We start from the raw sequence: 16,371 nt of genomic DNA on the forward strand, positions 1-16,371 counted from the left end.
TCATATCAACTAAATACACTAATTCTTTTGCCACCATCTTCAAATTTTGTGGGATTTGTGCCAATGATGAAGATAGAAGCAAAATAGCTCTTTTCTCTCTCCTCAGCTCCTGAACTGAGTTCAATTGCCACTTCCCTCCCTTCCCTAGTTACTGATAACATTGTGCATTGAGTCTTTCCATCTTCCACTTGGCCACTCTAGCAAATTCACTTGCACCTCCCCTTTTACCCTATCTCACCCACAAAACTCTTTCCTTAGACAGTAGATGAGTTAGTTTTCTGTTGCTGATACTTGAAGGCATTCTCAAAAATTATTTTGATTTGTTTATAGAGTTTCACACAGCATAATAATAGAATTAGCCAAGCTCTTCACCCACAAAACTGATGTGAAGTTTTTACTGGATTTTACAGGCTCATGATGATTCCATTTTGCACTACAATGGCTAATGAATGTGTGACACAGTACACCATTGATAGAAACATTTTCTATGTGCTTTTTTCCTCTTTTCCTTAGTAATACCACAATCTTATCTTAAGCCTTGCAACTTCTTCCAGTCCTTGTAAATAATGTATTAAGATGAGTTGAAAACACTGTTAAGGATGACAAGAGAGTGGGAGAAAACATTAACTAGACTGTTCGAAGACACAGAATATACTCTTTGAATATAAACATATACCTGTTGAAACAATTTACCTTGTTTACTGATCCTTCAGTAGATAGACACTTGATGCATCAGTAGAAAGTTAACACCTCTTCTGACTGAACTGTTTTACAATTAACCATATACTAATACATTAATGAATAGTCTGTGGGCTGCTAGTATACCTGTTGCTACCATTAGCAACTGAAGAACTTTAACCCCAGCTTTTGTATGCAGTCCCATTTCCCATTGCCATGTCCATGCTAACACAAATTTAGTCCCACTGATGTAGAACATTTCACTCTTCCTTGGATCAGTTGTGAAGTCCTAATCCAGCTTTCATTAGACAGGAGGCACAGAGAGAAATTCACAGTTGTCACATTTGACTCCTTCTGGGTTTTCTCCTGGGAACAGACACATTAAAAGTGATATCCTCTCCATTTGAAAAAAAATATCTAGATTGTCAGGGAGTTTTGTTTAGCTTTGCATTTTTTAAATACAATTTTGGTTTCACCTTGCAGGAACTGAAACACAGCCTTCAGAACACAGCACTCCCTGAAAGTGTGGTTATTTGAAAAATGAGATGGGCAATACTATACTGAAGAGATGTATTTAAGAGTATGGCTCTTTAGTAGGTAGGATAATTCAGAGATTTTTTTAGCAGGGTTGTGATATTGTCATCTAATACTGCCAGTATAAACATAAAAAGACTAAATAAAACTGTCTAGTTTTATTTTCTAAAGCTTTCTGTGATTCTACTGATGAAAGCACAATATTTTTTTCTGTTTTGGTTATTTAAGAATGAGATTCTTTAAGCCTCTCTTACTCCTTTAAGGAAAGGAAATGATAAAATATTGTGAAGATTAAATAAATGTGGAGTGTTCATTTACATAATACCAAGAAATGTTGAAGAGTTAAGTTAAAAAAATCCTAACAAAGAATTCTGTAGTAGAATGATCAAAAATAAAGCTAGAGAACTAATATATAATGTTGTTATGGCAACTGAATATTTAGATTTAATTTTATGTAAGCAGAACTTCAAGGATTATCCTGGGCAAATACAGTAAACGTATTTGCAAACAAATTAAATATTCCCATCCAGATGTTCTATCTCTAGTAATCATCAGTTATGTTTACTGTAGAATTATCTAATATTTTGGATTGCCAATGACTTTATCATTAATCTGGTTCTGCACAATTTTATTGTATGTTTTTGGCAGCTGACTATTCATCCTTCTTGTTGTCCAGTCTGATTTCATCTAGTGCTGGCTTTAGATTTTATTTTTCTCTACTGCAGCTGTATGTTCTTTTTTCCCATCTTCAGCTGTTGCTTTAAACAACAGTTATTTCCTTGTGATCTGTAGACTAAGCTGCCTTTTGTTTTCCTGCCCTATGATCGGTGTACAATTCCCTTTTTCTTCCATTTTTTTTTTATACCAGTGGCAATCTCTGTTGCCACTGAACAATTTGTGGCAGTGTATGTGAACTGAGGACCCAGCTTAATGCAGTTAAGATCGTTCTGTGCTGATGGAATTTATAGGAAGCCTGTCTTTATAAGGATATCTCTGGTTTTCACTTAGTTTCTGTTCAGGTGCTCAAAGCAGGGTTTTTTTTTCTCCAATGACACAATACAGTTGAGCAAATGCTGAATATAATTAGCGTGTAAAGAGTACTGTGGCACTATTCTTTTCAATGAAAGAAGAAATCAGATAAAATAAGATTTTTATATACAGTTTTCAATACTGATTTTTTAATATTATAACTTTTACTGTGTTTGTAATTTTCAGCATCACATTTAATAAAAAAGTGCATTTTAAATATAAGCAATCACTTGATTATGAGAAAATTTGAATTTGCATGAATTAACTGCTATCTAATATATACTGCTTTGTAATAACTTCATGTAATAATGCAACTGCATTTTCTAAACAGTGACTGGCTACTTTATTACTGCCTGGCTCAAAAGGAGTAAATTTTAACCACCTTTTATCATTAATCTTCACTACTGTATTCAGGATCTCATTCTTTCATTCAGTTTTACCTTCTTAGCTTCAGTAGTGCTTCTATTTCTCACTTAAGAACAATTTTTTCACTTGCAGGGGAAAAAAAAAAGAAAAAGAACTTTGGAAGAGAAATCACGTTGTTTTCCATGTGCATCAGGAAAAGTGATAAACAGAGTCATTAAATATATTTGCAAATTTTCCTCTAGGGCAAAGTATACTTGAGCAGAATACTTTTTTCAATTTTTTTCTCTGCAGTAGGAAGGCCAAACTATTATACAGTCTACTTTATAGAGCTAGCGAAGTGTGAGTCTGTCAATTAAACTGGCTTACAGATACACAGGCAAAAAGGAACAACTCACCCAAACCAAACAATCAAAGTCATTGCTGAATAAATAACTAGCACTATATCCAAGGCAGAGCACAGTTCATGATGCCTTGTTTCAATAGACTGAAACAAATAAGTGCGATTCCTATGTACGACTTGCTTATCTTATAAAACAACAGTCAATAGTCTTGTAACAGATTGCTTTTAAACATAACACCTGTAAATTATAAACATAAACCACCAGGGGGTAGCTGCTATAATGTTAGCTATGCTATAGTTTCAGTTAAAATAAATAGAACTGAAGCAGTCTCAAACTGACTTCTGTCTGGTAGTAATGAGATTTTTGACATAAGATACAAGTTATATTCATGTTCCATTATATAGTCCTTCAATGACATATTGATGTTTGGCTGTTGCAGCTTCCAGCATGTGGCACACATAATATAGAGCACACAGTTTAAAATATTTGGGCACTTTATGCTACTGATATGTTTATGTTTTATTGTGTGGTTGCTTAATATGGATAGTATATAGTAAAAGGCTAGATCCATTTTCAGAAGTTAAGAGATCAGGATTTTGTGATCAAATATATATTTTATGGAAAACCACAGTTACACTGGCACTATGGCACTAATAAAACACTAAATAGAATCATAGTTTACATGTTGTGTTTATAGATGTTTATTAATTTCAAAATATCACAGCCTTATTTCAACTTATCTGGATTTATAATTTATTAGTGTAAACTATAAATTATAGATGGAATCAATGAACCATATAATCTACTATCCATGCTATTCAGTGCTAGACATTCATATTAACTAGAAGGAAAAGTTATAGCACATAATTACGAAATAGATACTGCATCTACAAAGATTCTTCATATTCTTAACATTTAGTAAATACACTAAAAAATTTGAATCTGTACTCCTTAAAATTTAGCTCATTTACCCTATCAAATTACTATATGAACATTGGAATCTTTTAGAAAGGACCTTCTGAATTCATAATGAAAATATGTTGTGTCTTCATTTTAACCTAACATTATCTGAAACTCAAGACTTAAGTACAGTTTTAGCTAATTTCTAAATTAAAGTCACGAATAATGAAAGTCGTCAGTGGGAAATTTGCTGACTGACATAATTTCTCATATATGATGGATAGTGGCTTATCCCCTTCATCTGCCAGTCCCATGGACTTGTGCAGCTTCAGGTTCCTTAGATGGTCTTGAACTTGACCTCCTACAATGTCCAGTTGTTTATCCTTCCAGTCTCTGCCTTTGGTTTTTGTGACTTGCCAGTGGAGGCTGAGGCAAAAAAGTCTTTGACTACATTTTCCTTCTCCATATTCTAGATAAAAAGGTCTCCCATTTCCTTCCAGAGGGGGCCCACATTTTCCCCAGTCTATCTTTTATCACTGACATACCTACCATCAATACTGACAAAATGGCTTGTGTGCAACAGAATAGTTTGCACCCATATGTTAAACTGTTTCTGATTTGAACAATGTAGTTAAATGTAGTTTAAGAACATTTAAATGCAGACTACAGTGTAAAACAATACCAATTTGCACAGAAACATTCATTTTAATGAACTCTGAGTATTTCTTAACAATGGCCTCTGTCTCCCTACACACTTGAAGCAGATATCAGGGATGTTCTTACAAATCATCCAAATATTTTTGTCATTAGTACTGTACTTCCCCAAAAGAAGTTCCATTTGAGATGATATTAGGCTGTAAATGCTCAAAGCTTGTTTTGAGTGGTCAAATCAAGGGCTGTCAAATGAATTTTTAAAAGCAATAATGAGTATTCTGTCCAATAATTGGTTCTTTTGAACACTAAAAAGTAATTTATCCAACTCTTCGTAAACACAGACAGACAAAATGGCACAGTAATTTCTCTTTGGCAAAATCTCCTATTAATTCCAACAGAATGTCTGTACCCTCTGCATATACTCCAGCAATTGATTGTATTCATTGAACTAGACTTCTTGATAGAGTACTAGTTGAACAAAATAATAGTCTGGTTGGAAACTGAAGGAAGTTTCATAATTTAAGAAAAATGTAACACATAACTGAAAACATATTCAGAAGCAATTTTCCAATACTTCCCTCAGTGTAAACCCATAATTAACTCTAATTTCAAGTATCCCCATGTGCATGTGTGTTCCCAGTGCTTGTTTTGGGAGAGGATAGAAACTCTAACACTTACTGTTCAAAGGTAAATTCTGCTGAAGCTTCAGGTACAAGTTGTTACTAGGACTGTTAAGGACATAGAACTCTAGTTCAGTGTCTAGTATTTACTAACAATAATCCTCATTTCCCAATCAGGTCTCCAGCTCCTGCTTTGTTGATTTTGTGGAGGTTATAATCATTTTTCTTTCTCTCCTCTCCTGCACGTTCTTCCGCATGAAACAGTCCCATACTACAATGAGAAAGGAGGAAAAAACATATCAGCATTTTTACTTTCCCATATGATGACAAAGATCTAGTGGTTTGAATAGCTTTAACTTTGATCTTCCTTCATTATTCCCAATAGTGAGTGTTGGTAGAACGAAGTCTATTCACTTTAATTCCTGGACATTACTTTGCTCTAAAACTTTAGAAGATGTAATCTTTTTGGTATTTTAATAATATTTAAGTATAATTCAACTTATTAATCTTTAATAATTTAGTATATTTATAATTATTAGTTAACTATATGGCATTTTGATCCATTTTCCATTTTGATTCATTTTCCATTTCTGCTTGCTACAGGGGAGATGTAAAGAGCTATGTTCTCTATGGAAGACAGAGAAATCTCTGTACCATAGAGAAGCCTTATCCCATGGTATCCTGAATGAATGCAATGTCTCTTATTGATTTAACACTATTTTTCTCCTGCCATTACTAGTAAATTCACTTAATTATAGAAGTGCATAGGCTGTTGCAAAGCTCAGACCTGAACCCTGGTTCCCATAGTTTCTGCAGTCACAGTAGAACCTCTGAGGCCAAGATCATATTCTTCTGTAATTAGTTTTCAGTTTGTAACTACATTGATTTATTTTATTTTTTTTAATAGGGAGTCAAATATTAGAGGAAAGAGTTTGTGAGGGTTGTCTGATTCTGTTGCTTGTTAGCAGTAACTCACTCTAATAACCAGTCCAAGTCAGAATATTGTAATCAGGAGATAAGCAATATTCATTGACTGTGCATAAAATACTGAGTGGGTTGCATTCACACCCTAGGCTTCTGGCCAAAACCAGATGTAGCAGCTGCCATTGTTCAGTCCATCTGGAAATTGGCTGTAATGTGCTAACTCCATTCCCCCAAACGGCCTGTGGCTGAGTAGTCACAGCCTACAAAACAGAGTACAATATCTTGGGAAAGAAAAGCAAGACAAAAGAACTTAAATATTTTATTCAAAATTATATATTCTCTGATAATGATCACAGTATTTAAGTCCTTCAGTAGCATATTATGTAAGCAACATGACTAACACATTCCCAGAAAAAGCAGAATTGGATGTGATATTACAGAATCACAGAATATGCTGAGTTGGAAGGGACCCACAAGGATTATCGAGTCCAACTCTTAGCCCTGCACAGGTCCATCCCCAAGAGTCACACCAAGTACCTGAGAGTATCATCCAAATACTTCTTGAACTTTCGCAGGCTTAATGTTGTGACCACTGCCCTGGGGAGCCTGTTCCAGCAATCAACCATCCCCTGTGTGAAGAACCTCTTTCTAATATCCAGCCTAAAACTCCCCTGACACAACTTCAGGCCATTCCCTTGGGTCCTGTCACTGATCACCACAGAGAAGAGGTCAGTGCCTGCCCCTTCTCTTCCCCTCACAAGGAAGTTGTAACTGCAATGAGGTTTCCCCTCAGTCTGCTCTTCTCCAGGCTGAGCAGATCAAGTGACCTCAGCTGCTTCTCATACGGCTTTCGCTCACCACCTTTGTTGCCCCCTTTGGAGACTCTAATGGCTTAACATCTTTAGTGTATTGTGGTGCCCAAAACTGCACACAATATTCAAGGTGAGACCACTCCAGTGCAGAGCAAAGTGGGACAATCCCCTGTCTCGACCAGCTGGTGATGCTTTGCCTGATACCCCCCAGGACATGGTTGACCCTCCTGGCTGCCAGGGCACTGCTGACTCAGATTCAACTTGCCATCAACCAGGACCCCCAGGTCCCTTTGCGTGTCACTGCTTTCCAGCATCTCATTTCCCAGTCTGTACGTACATCTGGGGTTGCGCCATCCCAGGTGCAGTACAAGGGAAGTTCAGCACTTTCCCTTGCTGAACTTCATATGGTTGGTGATTTCCCAGTTCTCTGATTTGTTGAGGTCTCTCTGCAGGGCTTCCCTGCCTTTGAGGGAGTCAACAGCTCCTCTAAGTTTTGTGTCATCTGCAAACGTTCTTAGTATCCCTTCCAGTCCTGGGTCCAAGTAATTTATGGTATATAGTAAGGGACCCAAAAACACCCCCAAAAAGCCCAACCAAAAAATCCCCTGATGATATCAGTTTCCTGTAAGAGAACACACTTGAAATGAAGAACAAATATCTTGAATAACTCTCTATTATCTGTTTGTGCATCTGCTTTTTAAATCACCTTTGGAAAGCTAAGCATATCAATGAGAAACTGTGTTGTTTAAAAACACACCTCTGATAATCCTAGTTCAATTATATATCTTTAGTCTAGCCTTAATGATAGTTTGCCATTATGCACAACTTTTTGGCTTGAATTATAAGCAGACAAAAAGGGTCAGAGGAAAGGAAATATCACTATCTTCACTTTACAGGAAGAAGAGATACAGAGGTTTGAATGATTTCTGTTATTTGCCTACAGTCACATAGCTGTAAGATTTTGAAACACTTTTCTGTCTGCCAGGGATGGACATACTCTTGTCTGTCTCACAACCCTGTGTTCAGGTTAGATCTGTGCTGATAACCATCTCCCAGAAGCACAGCTGATGAAACAAAGCTTTTGGTTCTTACAGAGAAAAGTTGATTTAACACACTGCAATGCTTTTGTGTGATACTCCAGACAGAATCCATCTGGGAAACCACAAAGATGACGCATGTTGTTAAACCTAGCTCCCATGAATGAAATTTAGTCTTGAGTTAAAAAAAATAGCTTTTCTGTATGATACAATGGAAAAACAAGTTGCTTCAGGATCCACGAATGCCAGCATCTGAACTAGAAGCAATAATGTTATGCGCAGAGCTGAAAATCAAACCCTACCATCTTTTACTGACTGGTTCTTTTAATCACTGTGTTTCAAACATGTGATTTGAAACTTGGCATCTTTACTTCCTTGGCATCCTACCTTCCTTATTGTCTTTCACTCCTGTTGCTATATTCCTTATTCTTACCAAGAGGATGAAGAGACTAAGTTCTGCCTCTCATGGGCCCTGAACTGTACACAGAGTTTGGACTTCAGTATCCACTTTGGAGACTTACCACCTGTAGGCTCTATTTATGTAGAAACTAACTTGTAGGTGTTTACAGCATCTATAAGATCATTTTAAACCTTTATGACACTTCTCTCAATGGAAAGGTAACTTCCTTTAAAAAGTCCGACATTAAAACTACATTAAAAAGGATGTAAGTATGAAAAGCTGTTTTATTAGCAGTTTGATTTTCAAGTACTATTGTTAATTTCACTCTTTAGTCATCCTTATTCTCCTTTTTGAGAGAATGCCTTAGGCTTGTTCTTTTCACAGAATGCTGTGATTTCTTCATTCCATCCTCTGCTTGAGAATGATGGATTTTATTCAGACTAGAGACCCCTGTGCAGTGTATTCTCAATAGTGTTTGTTTACAATGATAAGGAGCTGCTGAAGAGCACAACTGAATAAAGTTTGCTATCAGCCTTGGATGTTTCATAATCTGGAATTTCTTAATGCTTAATAGCAAGCTTTTGTACAGCACAGCAGGTGGGCTGTAAAATCTTTCTTTCATGCATTGAAAAATAAGCATAAAGTAAATAAGTAATATGCTGTCCATATTGGAATGCCCCATTTGTTGAATTTCTGAACAAATAATGAGTGCCTCTTAGAAATGAAAGTGCATCTTAAAAATGAAAGTCTATCTTTACATACTACAGAGAGTTAAGAAGTTTTTGGAGCATGTTACAGAATAAGCTAAAAACTCCACAGTTTTTTATATTTAAAACTAATTCCTATTGTGAAGATAGGTTGGAAAACAGATTGGTGGGTTTGTTTGTTTGTTTATTTGTTTCTCAAGAAGAAATTTTTAATTTTGAAGATATTACAGAGAAAGCTTGATACAAAAGAAACAGAAAGTTTACTGGGAATGTTTGATATTCCTATAAAGCCTGTCCAGCTTTCTAGATAGCTTTCATGAGTCCTGGGACTTAGCTCTTAGTAAGTCCTAGATTTTTAGACTCAGCTGATTTTAATATTATTCAAGAATGGTTTCATAAATTGACTTTTATTCTTGACTCATAGGAGGTTGAAAAATCATAGCTATTGAGGCTGAAACAAACATGAAATGCTGTTAGGAATGTCATTTTCATTGCATAAGCAGTTGCTTGATAAGATCTCCAAAAAATATTTCATTAAGACTGAAAGAGAAACACATTTTAGAGGTAATTTGAATCCACTATACCTCATCTGTGTGAGAATTCTGACATATCTGAGTTTTAGAATTTTGGATTAAAATGGAAAACATGAATGAATTTCTAACCTCATTGTGGACATGACAACATGATATGAGTGGTCATTTAGTAGAAATAAAACTTTTGTTTTGAATTTAATCAACTAATGCAGCATGACAATATGAAGATGAATAACTTATTTTTAAAATATAAAGTAATCCTAAATAAATTTTAATTCGCCGTTTTGAAGTTGTAATTTATATTTCTACAAGTACTCTTAGGTACTTGGAAATATATAGAAATGGAATCAATACTGGAAAATTAAAAGTAATATGCATAGAAACAAGATAGTATTAACACATAGAAAAAAAAATTGAGATGCTTGACAACTGGCAGGCTTTTTCTCATTTGCTCACCTGACAGGTAAGGAGGCAACCTGCTGGATTGCAGTACCTCTCAAGAAATGACCCATGCAGGAGCTGAAGTCTGTTCCTATATATTCTGTCACTTGTTGCCTGGCAGGAGAAGACCTCCATACCCTTGAGGCAGACACTTGACAAAGCTGTCTGAGATGTCTCCTTTTTTAGCTGGGGAGGTGGAGAGGAGACCTGGTCAGTTGGAAGTCAGGGTGGCCAACAGAGGACCTCTGCTGGCAGAGTGTCCAAGGACAGGACAGCCAACCCCTGGATGCTCAGCCCACAGACCATTGTTTGCATTACATGGAAAGCTTGATGTGACTCCTAAAAGACGAGTATAGCTGGATATTTAACCTTCATTCTGTCGGGTTTTTCTGTTGTAAAACTTAAACTTTCTGTTTAAGATGAAATTCTCTCATACAGCTTCTGTTTAAAATGTATGATTCACTATAGCAGCACCTTAGTATTTTCAGCCTTTGACCACTGGAGAGGGTAGCATGGGTTCATAGCTTGCATGGGTTCCTTTTTAGGTTCTTTGTGGCTCGAAATTATTGTACAGTATCTAACCTAAGTAATCTTAACACAATGATTGACTGAGTTTCCTAATAGAAGCCATTTCCTCCCTGAAAACTATTTCTAAGGACCTTGAATCATTCTAGGTGCCACGTGTTCACATTGTTGAGAGGAATGTTGGGAGTCTGCCATAATTATCTAAATTATCTAAACCATCGCTAGTGTTATTCCTCTTCTTTTCACTTCATAGTTTACATCTGAAAATAATTTATCTATTACTTATTGGAATACCCAATCACTTGAACACATTTAGTTTGCACAGAATTCCCAGGTACTGTTTGTGACCGCTCGATTCCATTGAAAATTTTTTTCCCCCCAGTTGGAACTAGTTAATGCAAGTTCCACTTAACTTCCTTTTCAGCTAATAAATAGATTGTGTATATTTAGTTATTGTAAATATTAGTGATACATAAAAAAAGAGGCAATAAACCAAAATCCACAATCTTTAGATCTGAATAATAGATATATTACTCTATTTTTTTTCCTGTTCTTTGTATGCCAGCAACTTATTCTAGCAAAGATGAACATTTCTAAGCTAATAAATGAATCACTGAAATCTAAGAATTTTTTTTTACTTTATACTTTTTATTCATGGAAATGGAAATAGAAATGGAAACCTCATGAAAAAATCTGTGAAATATTGTGTGAGTCTGATTGTAAATTACAGTCTTCTGAAATAAAAATTTTATATTTTGTTTAATAATAAATAAAATACTGCTGAGAGTAAGAAGTAAAAATTTCTTGTTCCAAGTAAAAATCTACCCATCTCAGAAATTTATAGTAAAAACGTGATTTGCAAAATTTTGAAAAAGTTATTATGTATATCCACATAAAACTGTGGATCTTATATAGTGGTGTGGCCCTTTAAGACCATAACACCAGCTAAAATTTTAACCTCAGGGTGGAGTTTGCAGATGACATTTCAGTTGTGTAGTTTTCTTTTTTTCTAAGGTTTCCCCAAAATTCTGGGATCAGAATTGCCCTGGGTGACCATATGAAAACACCTGCAACATTGAGATGTACATTCTCACTTAGCACTTTTGTTTCCCCTTTAGTTCATAAGAACTGACTGGTCTGAGATACTGTTTATTTCATGCTGCTCCAGACATCTGCCATTGTCAAGGTAAATTATGGACTTAAACCCCTAATTTATCTTAAATAGTCATGAAGTCAAGGAAAATTATGGTGTTTAAGATGGCACTGAAGTAAGATCAATCCCATTCCTGTTTTTTGTATGACCTCAAATGTATAGGGAGAATTCAGGTCATTAGAAAAACAATTCCTTCCTCTTCACCTAAGCATCCTTTTTCTCATGATGCTTTGGGTAACAGACCAGACAATAACAGGAAGGAGAGTTTTACAAAGTAAATTTTATTAAAAATTCAAAATAAACATGGTGAAAGACAAATATACAATTATTGTTATAAGTAACAGTATGAGCTCATTATAACAGAGACATAAATGTTAATCAGATAATTAATCAGTATGTGCACAAAATGCAATTCCTATTATCAGAAAAAAAAATGTGAAGTAAAACAGTGTAAAATTTATCATAATCCCCATCTTTCCTGATCACAAAACATGCACAAAAAATGTTTCAAAAAGAATTGTTTTATGGTTAAGGTATTTCCTTTCTGTCAGCCAAGAAACTCTATGATGGACATCTGTCCTCTCTTAGGTTTTAGAGAAGAAAAAGGTTTTAATGGAAATCAAAATGCTCATGAAAATAAACTTACCGGGTTTTTGGGACCATTCATCAGTATAGTGCAAGGCTAATTCAAAACCTATCCTAAAAAATTCTCATTAATTAAGGTCTCAAGAGGCTAACACACTGCATGGGGTTCAGTAAAGCCTTGACCTTGACTTCATAGCCAGCGTTTGCAACTGAAATGTAATAGCATACTATTTACCTAAACAGTTGTATTGAATAGTGTATCTCAGTGACGGTGCTGCTGAAGTTATTATGGTTTAAGTAGATCAGAAGAAACAGTAAAGTAAAGGAAAATCACTGAATTAATAGAGATCCTGGCTTTTAATGCCCCTAAAAAGCAACCTTCCTCCAAAAACTCTGCATATGTCTCTCTCTTTTTCCCATAACATGACTTCACCACATCTCTTTTCTTCATTTTTTTGCTCCTTCTCCCTGCAACATCTATTTTACCAGTACCAATTACTTTTTCTCTAGAAGAAATTTTGTTGGAACATCATTTGTCAAACTCTGGCAAATTCTGTTCTAGAATTGTGGCTACTCTCTCTATTTCAGAATTGAAGAAATGCCTATTGCCCAAATGCTTGTCAGGTTTTTTTTCCCCCATCTATACTACTTTAGCCTAATAAAAGATTCGTCCTTTAATACAAGCCTCGCTGGCTTGCACTATGCATGGGGCCTGGTACATGTAATAGTGAAGCTATACATATTGCAGTATAAAGTCAAGGGCAGTCCAGGTTATTATTACTTTTACTGAGGTCGTTTCTATGATTTTTCTCTAAGAATCACCCCGTAGTGAATGCTCTTATATTTTATTTACATCTGTTAAACCTTAGAAAAGCTGTACTTCTGAATTATGTAAGACTGAAGCTACAGTGGGTAGTAGATTCTGTTAAAATGATAACTTTTCTGTCTTAAGTGTTTAGAAGAAAATTTAGCTTTGTTTCACTTGTGTTCTCTCAAACTCTTAGAAACCACAAGTGCCTTTTGTGTTCACCTGTCCCTCTGTGACTCCCTCCCTGCTCCCCTTTCCATAGATTGTTCCATCTTTTCTTCTCCTTTTCTGGCTTAAAGGGAGCTATAAATTTCTGAAAGAAAAGGAGAAAAAGTGCTATAATTACCAGCACAAGTACTTATCACAGGTAGCAACTAGCTACCGTTGACTGCTAATAGCAGAGTGCTTGCTTTAAAGTGGAGGAGGAAAAACTTTCTCTAACTACCAGCTGGAAGCATAAGCGCTCATTCTACAGACAAAATGAGCTGAGCTGATGCCAAGGATAAGGGGAGCAAGGCATTCCCTGGTCTGTGCAAGCAGTCTGTGGTTCTTTTTAACACTTGGGCAAGAATGCTGAGAAATACTCCTTTACACAGGAATTTGCAATGGTAGAATTAGTTTGTGAAATTCACTCATTTTACTGGTGGTTTTAGAAGACTAGTTTAACCTAAAAAGATTATGGTTTTCTGCAAACCTCCCCAACCTCTTGCTCTTTTTCCTTTGCCCTGCTGTATGCAGTTTTGGTTGGTTGCTTTTGAGCAAATTATTTCTGACAAATAGTTTTTTGAAGTGGGAATGAGGAAATAATAGGCTATAAATGCCAGTCATCCATGAACACATAAAGATGACAAAGAAAACCAATGAACTAAGTCAGAAAATGTCACCTGTTTGACTCAGGTGGGACTACAGTAATGTTGCTGTATGATGCTTCAACTTAAGAACTTTTATGTTATTCAAAATAAGACCTTTCAGCAAATATCATGTCAAAGAAAAAGAAGCAAAGAAAAATATAGACAAAGTATTTTCTGAAGGGCAACCCTGAAGGCCCTGACTGTGGCTTTTCCTTCAGTCTATGGACAGAAAAATAGAAGAAAATACTTTTACATATTTGCGACTCGGTTGGTTCTTCCTTTAGCTTTCCCTTGGAGAATTCATAAGTAGTTTTAGTCAAAATAAGCAGCACCTTCCCTTTAGCATTTTATTCCCTGAGAATGAATTCTTCCAATACATGAAAAAAACAAACAAACAAACAAACAAACAAACAAACCTCAAACAAACAAGCGAACAACCCCCCCAAAAAACAGAACGCAAAACAAACCACAAGAGGATGGCAAAGGTTGATTTGACTGTGGTTTTGTATAATACAAGCTAGCATTAAAAATGTACAGAATGTGAATGCCAGATATAATCTACATTTCCTGCTACACTTTTGTCCTTTGCGTTTAAGGAATTTATGTGGATCATCTTTTGTCCATATTGCACATCTTTGGCTACTCCCCATATTCTATTATGTGAAAGACAGTCTCTTTCTGAAAGATATTCAAAATGAAGATGTATTTCACAGATTGAACCTGCCTGCTGCTGTGCTTGCTGTCACTGCTCCTGTCACCGACACAAATGCTAGCAATCAGAGCAACAGTGAGGGAGACAGAGGTGGTGACAAAAGCAGTAGAGTCATGAAAAGAGGCAGCAGTAACACTACAGAGCCAGTTGCCATAATTTACCTGTATGGGGAGAGCTCAGCTTATGCACTGCTGTATTTTAAAACCTGGAAAATAAGGCATTTCTTCTCTTTTTAGATTGCTTCTCATTAGACCTTATGAAGGCTTCTGTGCATGTTCAGCTTCCTACACTTCAAGTAGAAGTTAACTTCAGAAAGACTGTTCACAGAGCATTAAAAATCAACTTGTGTGTACAGACTCCCTTCCTTATGCACAAGAAAATCCCTTATTAAACACAAACCCAATCTGATCAGTTATCCTGCATATTAAGTGAACATCCTGCATTTTTAGTGAAGTACTGACAACTTATTTTTCAAATTTTATGGGAAGAGGGGAGAAGAAAGAAAAAGCATCAAGCAATGTCACAATGCTCAACTAACCATTTAAATATAGAAATCAAATTAAAAGTGCCAACTGGTACTTAGGGGTTCAAAGTAAGTTTATGAACACAGTTATCTCAGTTTCTCATATATTTATGTTAAACTGTTCAGTAATAACTTCAGTATAATTTTTGAGATAAATTTAAAGAGAATTAGAATTAACTATTTTTAGTAGTTAGTGTACAAGTACCTAAAATTTTTAAAAAGAGCTTTTGTAGCAGTTAATTTGAATATTGCTCATTAACTGACTGAAAAAGTTTTAAAGTTCACTTAATTGTATATTCCATACCCTGAACTGTCCTGTATTTCAGCCTAATGATAATGGGGACTTGATTCTTAAACTGTGCTGGATTCAAAATGTCCGAGTTCAATTCCCAGATCTCCTGTGAAGAACTTTATTGCTTTCAGCAAGTCTGAGCCTCAATTTTTCATCATTAAAATGGAACATAATGCTTTTTCTAGTCTTTTGAAATAAGGAAAGAGATTGTTTTTGTAATGTGTTGCATGATACGTAGCACTAAGGATTCCCAATCTCCTTTGATATCTCTCGATTCTGTTACAAAATAGAGAAATAACCCAAACTATGTTTGGGTTTGACTGAACAGTTACAGGAGCCACCCTGGAAGAGTCTGATTCCTTTCCTGCTTAGCTAACTGTTCTACTTTCCACAAGTCCCATATGAACCAACAGCCCACAGGACTAGCTCTTTTGCAGAGTCTGCAGAGTGAAAATAGTTGGTGTAAGAGCGCAAGGACAATACTCTTTACACTTCAAATAAGCAAGATCTCCTCACTTTGTAAAGATGTAGTAACTGGCTATTCTGTGTAAGTTATCTGTTTTTAGACTATAAAGTAACAGCATGGGTTATTTTTGTAGTTACAGTCAACATACAACTTACTTCCTTCTTACTCAGCCCAGATCATGTTAATTGAAGACCACTTTTCTTCTTAACGTAACAGCTCAAGATAATCTACAATGATGTTCCTCTATCACTTTAGAAAATTAAAGAAAATAACTGAAGTCATCACTTCAGTGGGGAAGATTGGATTCCACCGCTGTCAACTGTGTAATCATGGATCATATTTTGCATTTACCCCACAATGGGTGAACTAGCTAGGGAAAACAATAGTGCTCATGAGTACAATTTGGTTAGTCATCTCAGGACAGATCTAAGAGTGCTCCAGATAACTTAGTCACCTGCAATAACATAAGTTCAAGTAGGT

At 35.7% G+C, this 16,371-nt stretch overlaps 1 protein-coding gene across 1 annotated transcript in view; it reads left to right on the plus strand.

Moving 5' to 3' along the window:
• Positions 1-16,371, plus strand: part of NALF1 (NALCN channel auxiliary factor 1) — a 468,005-nt gene that overhangs the window by 297,651 nt on the left and 153,983 nt on the right. The gene's annotated exons all lie outside the window — the stretch shown is intronic.

Source organism: Manacus candei, unplaced genomic scaffold, assembly GCF_025592945.1.
Source record: "Manacus candei isolate 608988 ecotype Guabito, Panama unplaced genomic scaffold, ASM2559294v1 h1tg000075l, whole genome shotgun sequence".
Taxonomy (NCBI): Eukaryota; Metazoa; Chordata; class Aves; order Passeriformes; family Pipridae; genus Manacus; species Manacus candei.